Below are 12,153 nucleotides of genomic sequence, written 5' to 3'. Positions count from 1 at the left end.
CTGGGAAATGATATGGGGTGTTTAACTTCCCAATTTGTTCCACTGGCCCTTGAAGGGGCACTACCCATGACCACCCGGCAGCAGGCTCGAGCGATTGACTCCTCACACTCTCCGGACTCCCAGGTAGGCACTAATACCCTGACCCTGGCCATAACCCCTACTCCTTAATGGGCCCCCCCAAGATTTTGGGAAGGAACAAAGAGAGGATCCCATCTTAGAGGGATATAGATGGTAGGCCAAGACCCCGCAGGGAGACTTAGACCAGGAACAGTTCCAACTGAGAAATTACTATTGTACCGGGTGACCGGACGAACCAGGGTGGGAGCGAGCCAAGTGACCAAGAGACAGTTAGTGGTACCCCGGAAATACCGGGCTGAGCTACTAAGGATCAGCCACGATATTCCCCTAGCCGGCCACTTGTCAGAAAAACTAAGGACCGTTTGACGCAGGCGTTCTTTTGGCCTGGAGTCACCCGGGACTTACAGCAATATTATAGGATGTAGGCGATGTGTGTCAATGGGTAGGAAAGAGGGGGTGACCACCCTAGGGTCAAACTTATACACCTAGTGTAATGATATTGATGTTACAAAGTGTTGGAGTCCAGTAGCCAGATCAGCAATGTTTTCTGCCAGAGGTAGCCACTCGTTACCCAGGTGGTTGAGCCCCTGAGCCTTGAGTGGCCTTCTGGTCTTAAGCAGAGATCGGAGACTGGAACAGAGAGATGATAATCGTAGTGAGGCAAGCCGAGATCAGTGGGAAGGAGAAGCAGAAAAGTCAAAACGGTCCAAAATCAGCAACAGGTAGGAGAAACAGGAACAAGCTTGATTAGAGAGTACAGGAACCACAATAATCTGGCAAAGGTACAGAGACAGGAAGTGGCTTTTATAGGACAAGAACCAGACACATGACCAGACACAGCTGAAGAGACTTGTCACTGATACCAATGCTGTAGAGTCAAGGATACCAGATCTCAGGTACATTTGCAAAAGGCAGGCTGGTGTACTGGTAAGGAAGAGGTTTAGCAGCATGTAAACCAGGGTTCGAAACCCAGCAGAGTCAGTTCCTCACATTAGTCCCACCTCTACAGGCGCAGCCTCTGGATGCCCTATTTCCTGGTTTAGCAGGGTACTGTGCATGGAAAGACTGAAGAAGATCAGGAGCATGAATATTGTCCACTGGTTCCCACGATCTATCTTCTTCACCATAGCCTTTCCAATGAACCAAATACTGAAGCTTGTTGCGGAATATCCTGGAGTCAAGAATTTTTTCCACCTCGTATTCATCTTCACCATCCACGAGGACTGGTGGTGGGGCAGGAAGGGCTCGACCAGGGAAAGTATTTTCATGAAAAGGTTTAAGCAGTGCAACGTGAAACACCGGATGTATTTTCATGGAATCTGGAAGTTGCAGACGGAAGGTGACAGCATTGATCTGAGCGATGATCTCAAAATGTCCCATGAACTTTTGACCCAATTTATGAGAAGGAATCCTAAGCTTAAGATTCTTTGTTGACAGCCAAACCTTGTCACCAACATGATAAACTGGGGCCTCCTTTCTATGCCTATCAGCAGCTCTTTTGTAACATTCCTGAGCCTCCGAAAGAGTCTTCAACAGTTCTTGGGAATCTCGTAAGGCGGTTAGCCGGTCAGTGACTGCAGGAATGGAAGTAGTAATTGGGAGACTCACTAGAAAGGTTGGATGGTAACCATAATTAGCAAAAAATGGGCTCAGAGAAGCGGAGCAGTGTTGGGCATTGTTATAGGCAAATTCCGCCGTGGGTAGAAAATCCAGCCAGTCATCCTGCAGGTAACTAATATAGCACCGCAAATATTGTTCTAAAGTCTGGTTGGTTCGCTCAGTCTGTCCATTACTTTGTGGATGAAAAGCTGACGACAGATTTACATTAATACCAAGAATAGAACAAAAATATTTCCAAAAATGAGATGTAAACTGCACTCCCCTGTCAGAAATTACTTCATCAGGCACTCCATGCAAGCGAAATATTTCCCGAATAACTAGGTCAGCAGTCTGTTTAGCCGAAGGGAGACCACGAGCTGGTATGAAGTGACTCATCTTAGTTAACCGGTCCACAACAACAAGAATGGTAGTGTGTTCCTTAGAGGGAGGTAGTTCCACAATAAAGTCCATGGATATAGATCCCCAGGGACGATGAGGAAGAGGCTGAAGCATGCCAACAGGGGATGAGCGAGGAGTCTTATGTCTGGCACATACATCACAAGAGGACACATACTTCTTAACATCCTCATAATATTTAGGCCACCAAAAGGATCGGGTAAGTAGTTCTTGTGTCTTTCGGATTCCTGAATGACCTGCTGGTTTTGAGTCATGGTAGAGACGTAAAACGTCCAGTCGCACTGATTCTGGAACAAACAGACGTTGTTGAAAAATCCAAAACCCATTAAGCATGGTCATATGAAGATCACGAGGAGGATCACGAAAAACTGGATCTTCAGCGTAGCCCTTTTTAATGCGAGACATTAGATCAGAAGGAAAGGTAACTCCTAAAAATCTACTCTCAGGCAAGATGGTGGCTTTGGTTACTGTAGTATGGAGGGGGTCAGCTATCCTAGACAAGGCATCTGCCTTGCCATTTCTGGAACCAGGGCGGTATGAAATCAAAAAATTAAACCTTGAGAAAAATAGGGACCAGCGTGCTTGTCTGGCTGACAGTCTCTTAGCTGATTGAATACATTCCAGATTTTTGTGATCTGTGAGGACAGTAATTGGATGGATGGCTCCCTCCAAGAGATGTCTCCATTCGGCAAAGGCAGCTTTTATAGCCAAAAGTTCTTTATTCCCTATGTCATCATTTCTTTCTGCTGGTAACATCTGGCGGGAATAGAAGGCACATGGATGTAACAACATCTTAGGTCCAGTCCTTTGAGACAGTATAGCCCCAACAGCTGAATCAGAAGCATCTACCTCTACAGTAAATGGCAATTCTGGCTGAGGATGTACCAGGATAGGGGCAGATGTAAACAGAGTCTTTAATCTGGAAAATGCAGTGGCAGCCTTATTGGACCACTGAAAAGGAGTCCCTTTACGTGTAAGTTCAGTGATCGGTGTAATAACGGCAGAGAAATTCTTAATGAAACGCCTGTAAAAATTGGCAAACCCCACAAATCTCTGAATATCTTTTTCATTCTTGGGGATGGGCCAGTCCAGCACAGCTTTACTTTTACTTGCGTCCATACTTAAACCTTTAGGAGTTATTACATATCCCAGGAATCAAATTTCTGTTTGTTCAAACTCACATTTTTCCAGTTTAATGTATAGGTGGTGGGTACGAAGGCGCTCAAGAACAATGCAGACCTGTTTTCTGTGATTTTCAAGATTATCAGAAAATATGCCACAACAAACTGATCCAGGAGATCCCGTAGTACATCATTGATTAGATGCTGAAAAGTTGCAGGGGCATTACAAAGCCCAAATGGCATTACTAGATATTCGTAATGTCCGTACCTGGTTCTGAAAGCTGTTTTCCATTCATCATTTGGTCTTATGCGAACCAGATTATATGCCCCCCGTAGATCAAGCTTCGTAAATATTTTAGCTGAGCGAAGTCTCTCCAGAAGTTCAGGAATGAGAGGCAAGGAATAGCGTTTTTTAACAGTGATTTTATTAATGTCCCTGTAATCGACACATGGCCGTAGACTGCCATCTTTCTTTTCTACAAAGAATATAGGAGCTCCTGCTGGAGAAGTAGATGGTCGAATAAAGCCTTTGGCAAGATTTTCTTGTATGTATTCACGAAGTGCTTTCAATTCAGGCTCAGAAAGGGAGTATATACGGCCAAATGGGATAGCAGCTCCAGGTAGCAGCTCTATGGGGCAATCATAAGGCCTGTGAGGTGGAAGCTGATCAGCATTCTTCTTATCACAGACATCTGCAAAATCCCGATATTGTAGAGGAAGCTTAGTTAAGTTTGTATCAACCATTTCATTAATTGTTGTGGCAACAGGTGTTGCCTTAGAGGGTTGACAATTCATTAAGCAGTGTTCTGAAGGAAAGGACAAAGTTCTAGTCTTCCAATCAATCTGTGGGTTATGCAGAGCAAGCCAGGGTATACACAAAATCACTGGAAACTGTGTTGAGGAAATTAGGTGGAAAGATATAGATTCATGGTGATTCACTTCCAGAATCAATTTTAAGGGCACAGTCTCATGTGTAACCGGGCCTGACGTAAGTGGAGAACCGTCTACTGTTTCCATTAACACAGGTGAAGATTTAGGGATAGACTGAATTTTATTTCCTGCTGCAAATGTAATATCCATAAAGTTTCCGCCTGCTCCAGAATCTATCATAGCTGTAGTTGAAATTTTATTATCACCATATTGCAAAGTGATAGGCACCACCAAATGAGGATGTTGAGTCATCATACCCTCTTCACCCTGAGCCAGAGAAAACAAGGGTTGTGTGACAGAATCCAGTTGGTCTGAAATCTGGGATTGGTGTTGAATCTGTGCACCCTCAGCAGTCATAGCTATTGTTCTTTTAGACTTGCTAGGGCAATTGATGGCATAATGCCCTGCACTACCACAATACAGGCATAAATTGTGAGTGCATCGCCACTGTTTTTCTTCATTGGATAATGACCCTCTTATTAGATCTACCTGCAAAGCCTCAGGTTCAGAGTCCGTAGGTGTTTGTGGGGTCGGAGTAGAAATTCTTGAATAGAAAGTAGGAGTAGCACTTGGTTTAAAAGAGCCCTGTCTTTCCAATCTTCTTTCTGAAAGTCTCCGATCAATACGGATAGCCAACCGCACAAATGCATCAAACTCAACAGGAAGATCAACACGAGCTAGCTCATCTTTTATAGCTTCTGAGAGACCCCTTCTGAAGTGGAACCTCTGGGCTGATTGGTTCCAAGTAGTATCAGCAACCCACTGTCTGAATTCAGCAGCATATTCAGCCACAGAGTGCCTCCCTTGATGTAAATGAAGGAGAGTGGCTTCTGCTGTAGCACAGCGATTGGGGTCATCAAAAACTAGGCACATGGCCTCAAGAAAGTCTTTTAAATTTCCCAAGACTGGACTGTCCTGTTCCAGAAAAGGGGAGCCCCAAGCCAGGGCTTCATCTTTGAATAGGGAAAAAATAAATCCCACCTCTTTCAGATGGAAAACGGTTAGGTAACATCATGAAATGCAAACGGCATTGATTTAGGAAACCCCTAAATTTTTTGCGGTCTGCTCCAAATTTTTCTGGTAGAGGCAAGCGGGCATCTTGTGCAGGTGTAACAGTAGTAGCAGCAGCAGCCGCAACATCATGTGCCCTGTAGCTGGTAAGCTCACTATGCATTGATCGAACTTCATTTTGCAGTTCAGCTACCTGATCTTGCAGCACTTGAATGGTCTGTGCCTGGATCTGCATAGTTCTTGCATTATAAGCAACCTGCTGGGCCAATGCAGAATCTGATCCGACGGTCTCCATGAATGGGCCAGATTATTCTGTAATGATATTGATGTTACAAAGTGTTGGAGTCCAGTAGCCAGATCAGCAATGTTTTCTGCCAGAGGTAGCCACTCGTTACCCAGGTGGTTGAGCCCCTGAGCCTTGAGTGGCCTTCTGGTCTTAAGCAGAGATGGGAGACTGGAACAGGGAGATGATAATCGTAGTGAGGCAAGCCGAGGTCAGTGGGAAGGAGAAGCAGCAAAGTCAAAACGGTCCAAAATCAGCAACAGGTAGGAGAAACAGGAACAAGCTTGATTAGAGAGTACAGGAACCACAATAATCTGGCAAAGGTACAGAGACAGGAAGTGGCTTTTATAGGACAAGAACCAGACACATGACCAGACACAGCTGAAGAGACTTGTCACTGATACCAATGCTGTAGAGTCAAGGATACCAGATCTCAGGTACATTTGCAAAAGGCAGGCTGGTGTACTCGTAAGGAAGAGGTTTAGCAGCATGTAAACCAGGGTTCGAAACCCAGCAGAGTCAGTTCCTCACACCTAGCTATAGTAGAGGAACCCTTTTTCCGGGTAGCGGTAGATCTGGTAGGACCCCTCAGCAAGCCTAGTCCTTCGGGAAAGAAGTATATCCTTATTGTGGTGGACTACGCTACTCGGCACCCGGAAGCCGTGGCCCTATCCAATATGCATGCAGAGACCGTGGCAGAAGTGCTGGTCCAGGTCTTCACTCAGGTAGTATTTCCCCAGGAAAATCATATCTGATCAGCGGACACAGTTTACTGTGGCCATTACCCAACAGCTCTGGCAGACCTGCGGGGTAAAACCCATATTAATCTTCCCCTATTACCCTCAGACGAACGAACTCTGAGAATGGTTCAATGGTACCCTTAAACAGATGCTGCGAACATTCGCCGAGTCCTGTTGGAACTGGGAAAAGTTTCCTCCCCAATCTATTGTTTGCGTACAGGGAAGTGCCTCAGCAGTAGTGATGTCCCGAACGGTTCGCTGGCGAATAGTTCCTGGCGAACATAGCGTGTTCATGTTCGCCACGGACGGCGAACATATGCGATGTTCGGTCCACCCCCTATTCGTCATCATTGAGTAAACTTTGACCCTGTACCTCACAGTAAGCAGACACATTCCAGCCAATCAGCAGCAGACCCTCCCTCCCAGACCCTCCCACTACCTAGACAGAATACAATTTGGATTAATTCTGAAGCTGCATTCATATATTTTTTATTTATTTATTTATTTTTTGTGTTTATTATACATTATCCTCCATAGCCAGTAACCTGTGTTTATTATACATTATCCCCCATAGCCAGTAACCAGTGTTTATTATACATTATCCCCCCATAGCCAGTAACCTGTGTTTATTATACATTATCCCCCCACAACCAGTAACCTGTGTTTATTATACATTATCCTCCCATTGCCAGTAACTTGTGTGTATTATACATTATCCTCCCACAACCAATAACCTGTGTTTATTATACATTATCCCCCCATAGCCAGTAACCTGTGTTTATTATACATTATCCCTCCCATAGCCAGTAACCTGTTTTTATTATACATTATCCCTCCCATAGCCAGTAACCTGTGTTTATTATACATTATGCCCCCATAGCCAGTATCCTGTGTTTATTATACATTATCCCTCCCATAGCCAGTAAACTGTGTTTATTATACATTATCCTCCCCATAGCCAGTAACCTGTGTTTATTATACATTATCCTCCCATAGCCAGTAACCTGTGCTTATTATACATTATCCCCCCATAGCCAGTAACCGGTGTTTATTATACATTATCCTCCCCATAGCCAGTAACCTTTGTTTATTATACATTATCCTCCCATAGCCAGCAACCTGTGTTTATTATACATTATCCCCCCCCCCCCATAGCCAGTAACCTGTGTTTATTATACATTATGCCCCATAGTAATTTATCGTTGGACCTAGGCAGCATGATGTCTTAGACCGGCCCAGAGAGTGAGTGAGTGAGTGAATAATACAATATATATGTTCAGAAACATATTAGTAATATATGTAAATCGGGTTCATGCAAAGAGGGTGAAAAGGTATTAAAGAAAAACACACTTATTGCATCAAATTTACAAAGCCAAACTTTTAAAAGCTTTCCTCATTTCTTTCTCAGGATGAAGAATATATCGGTTGTAGACTGAGGATTTCCATCTGCCCAATCTTTTAATAATATGCACTGGAGTGTCAGTGTTGAAGGAGACCGAAGCTGCCCCCATTCTAAATGAAAGACCCGAGACATGGATACAACCCAATCTTAGGAGTAGTGTTCTGATGTAGAAGATGAATTTAGCCGTAGTCAAAGGGATTCAGTGAGAGTAGTGGTGAAATGTGTGTGGCATGACTGAGTGTGGGTAAGTAAGAGTCAAGTATTTTAACTGGGAACTAGTTCTAGGTGGGATAAAGTGGTATTGCGGATGGATGAGTAGTTTGGTTCGTTTTAGAGGTTTGTAGAGAAAGTACATAGTGATCATGATTTTTAGCGATATCCAATATTTTTAAGGTGGTCCCAGTGCCACCACTCATATCTGGTGTCACAATAGCTTGCATTTAAAAAAAAACGAAACATTTTTGACTCTAATATAATAGCAGTCAGTTTCCTTCACACATGTGCGTTTCAGGGTCTGCCAGGGCACAGTGTCACACCAGTGCAACTCATATCTGGTGTAACAGTAGTGTACATTAGAGAAAAAAAAAACTAGAAATTTGACTGTGAAATAATAGCAGTCAGTTTCCTTCACACGTGTGCGTTTCAGGGCCTGCCAAGGCACAGTGTCACACCAGTGCAACTCATATCTGGTGTAACAGCAAAAACATATGTGAGGAAGGCTGAACTTGATAGACGCAAGTCTCTTTTCAGCTATGTAACTATGTAACTATGTAACATCTCTGTAGTGCTCAAAAGAATTCAAGCCGCCGGTCTAACGTTAAAACTGGACAAATGCTCTGTAGGGATGGTGAAGGTCCAGCACCGAGTGTGTTACGGTAAGCAGCAACCGGAGCCAGCCAAAACTGAGGTTATAACCCAATGGCCCTAACCCCCTACCAAAACACAAGTAATGGTGTTTTTAGGCATGGCCGGATATTACTGGAGGTTTGTATCAGATTACAGCGCCATAGTTTAGCCCCTGACCGACCTCACCAGAAAGTCCTTACCTAGGCAGGTTTTATGGTTACGCCTTCCAGAAGCTGAAAGTGGCCCTGAGCGTGGCACCTGTATTAGCTGCACCAGACCACATTAAAAAAATTCTCGTTCATACAGATGTCTCAATGTTTGGACTCTGAGCCGTATTAAGCCAGGTTGGGGAAGACGGCATGCGGCATCCGGTGGCCTACCTGGGTAGAAAGCGGTTACCTCGGCAAGTCAGTTATGCCACTGTAGAGAAGGAGTGCCTAACCCTAGTTTGAGCACTAAAGAAACCATAGCCTTACTTGTATAGGTGCTCCTTTAACATCATGACCGACCATAAACCCTTAATCTGGCTTAACCGTGTGGCTGGAGATAACCCCTGGCTGTTAAGATGGAGCTTGGCACTGCAACCTTACAAATTACTATTCAATACTGACCAGGAAAGCAAAATGCCAATGCCGATGGGTTGTCCCAGCAGACCGAACTGCCGAAGCAGACCGAACTGAAAATAAGACCACTTGTCCAGACATCCCCAAGCCAACCTGTTAGGGTCTAGGCGGGTATTCCCCCCATGGAACTGGAAGGGAGCTATGTGACAAAACCCACTATTTTGCCTGCCCCAGAGCTGTTCACTTCCTCAGTGGGACATGTTAGTCGAGGGTCTGGAACTCTAAGTCGGACACTCGACCGCACGAACATCGGTGAAACAATGCTTCTTTCTGCGACAAGCCAGGAGATCACTGATCAGTAGGTTTGTTCGTATGGACAAGACGAACAAACACTACCTATTAGCCAGGGGAACTTTTCAATTCGGCGATTCGGCTGCGTTCTTGAGATCTGAACGCTATTTGGATAACTTGGGCGCTCAGATCCCCGCTATCCAGGGATGTAATATTTGTGGGGGTTCCAATGTATTTAATATGTGTTTTTATGTATTTTCATATTTTGTGTAATTATTGCCTAGTCATGGTGACACTAATTTGGGGACATGTTTTGGGAGTGTTTATGGGAGTGTCATGGGCGTGTTTGCTGTGTCTCTGTACTGGATAAAAGTGGGCAATTAAGCCTTGATTAAACATTCGTTTTACCCCTTCATCAAGTATAGGCTAATGTTTGGGGACTTGGGAGCTATAATCACTTTTTTCTTGGGACTTGGGAACTTCATAACGGACATTTTCAGCCGGAGTACAGGGGGTCCGTTACACATCTTCTAAGTTTTTTAATAAATTAAGCTATAACATGATAAATCTGTGTCAGACTTGCATAGGTCTCTACTCTCTCCGTTCTTTGATTGGAGTCTGATATGTTAAATTAATTGCAGCCTTAAACATCTGTTTTTGTAGAAGAACCATTTGTATATCCCCAAAAGATTTACATTTAATTTGTTTACCAGAAGATATGATTATGATAGTATTTTCAAGGAAACTCTACATGTGGATGTCTAGAACATGCAGTCTTGTGGGACTCTTTTTCCTTCTGGTAATGAAGGGGTTATGTAATTCAGGAGACGGAACATGTCCATTCCATAAACCTCTTTTTAGAATCCTGCAGACAATGATAATGCTGCCAAAACTCATTGCTTTGTTCTATGTCTTCATCATGGTCTGTTTCAATTAAATAAAACTTTTGAGCAGTACTTTGAAACCACTCTGTGATATTCCTGTGGCTTAGAAGATGAAAGGAAAATGGTTATGTTAGAAAAGCAAAAATAGGGCTGCGGTATTAAAATGATATATTATACATTAGACATTGGTGTATTTAAAACTGTCTGAATAGCTTTCATGCTGATCTCTAAATCCATATATGTTCAGCATTGGAGAGGTCCAACTGTTGGCCAGCCAGTGGTTCATTTGTGATGTAGAAGGGACTTTCCAGTTGCCCATTTGGAAGATTCTGTTGCCATGTGGCAATTAAACATGGAAACATAAAGACATGGAATGTGACGGCAGATAAGAGCCTTTCGGCACATCTAGTCTGCCCAATACTTTCATTAGTCTCTTGTATGCCTATCCCACGCATGCTTAACCCCTTAAGGAGCAAACTTCTGGAATAAAAGGGAATCATGACATGTCACACATGTCATGTGTCCTTAAGGGGTTAAACTCCTTCATTGTGTTAACCTCTACCACTTCAGCTGGAAGGCTATTCCATGCATCCACTACCCTCTCAGTAAAGTAATACTTCCTGATATTATTTTTAAACCTTTGTCCCTCTAATTTAATACTTTGTCCTCTTGTTGTGGTAGTCTTCCTACTTTAAATGCGTATAATGCTTTCAGTGCTAATTTAAATCAAATTGCAGGTTGTTTTTTTTAAGAGCATTGCTTACTCAAATCATCCCTAATTATTATACAAGACAAATGAGAATTTAAAGATTAACTACCCACTCCTCATAGTAGGATGTGTGATCCAGATCTTAGGGAGGGGAGCAGTGCAACTAGCATTTGTATTTACTGTCAAACATTAAATCAAAATTCTGATTGTGTGCTAAGTCCAACACAAATTCTACACCACCCTATAAGCATATTTGTTGTGTATTCAGTCCAAAATATCATTACAAAATTATGATTATATCATTACAAAGTAATTAAAGATTAGCCATCTTTCAGTATCATCATGCTCTATAATGGTACTAATAATAAGAACATTGGAGAGTATATTGATGCAGTGATATACAGTACAGAACATCAAACTCGCAATTCGTTTGTATATCTCTAATAGGAATGTTGATACAGTCTATAGTACATGAATCTAGCTATTAGTAAGTACTACTTAATGTGCTTGATGTCGATGAGCTCCTATGTAAGCCCAGGGCCCTACGGTCTACCTCAGGCTGACGCATGGGTACCACAGCAAGGGCAGAGATTGTGATTGAAAATAGGCAGTGTAGTTAATGTTAGGCTAGAGCTGTTAAGATACATAGTCTAATATGGTCCATAGAGGTAAAATGTTGTTGAAAAGGCCTAGCTCTAATATTTTAGCCTCACTCAGGAATGGTTTAAGGTATGTTCTGAGCACTACAACTTACTAAGCTCTCCTGGCACCCAAATCCCATACCCACTGCCTGTGGCATGATAATCAGAAAATGCTAGCTCTGGGTCAACTGTACTCAAAAATGATAAGCTGCAGTTCCAGGCTGATGCATTACCTCTGGCAGCAGAGGGGATGGGCTTCTAAGGATGGCACGGCCCAAATGGTTTTTGTCAAAACACTGGAAAACAGTTTGAACAAAAAACAAAAACAAAAGTACTTTGCCTGAAGCCTCTTTGTACCGTGACTAATATAATGAAATGTAGTGGTAATGTTGCTTACATTGTCCCTTAAATGTAAGAATGAGCATTACACAGTTTAATTTCCATAAATTATATAGATAACCACCAAAAAATAATTCGTTTATAAATTTTGTTTAGATATTGTGATGGTGAAAGACCATCTACATGAATGATGGAATTGGTTGTGGACATCTTTTATTTGAAGATAATAAAGGTTTTCCCATACAGTGGTACCTCGGTTTTACGAATTTAATGCGTTCTCCGGGACGATTTGTATTGCG

This window comes from Pelobates fuscus, chromosome 12, assembly GCF_036172605.1.
Source record: "Pelobates fuscus isolate aPelFus1 chromosome 12, aPelFus1.pri, whole genome shotgun sequence".
In the NCBI taxonomy this organism is placed as follows: Eukaryota; Metazoa; Chordata; class Amphibia; order Anura; family Pelobatidae; genus Pelobates; species Pelobates fuscus.
Note: the sequence above shows the minus strand (reverse complement) of the source record.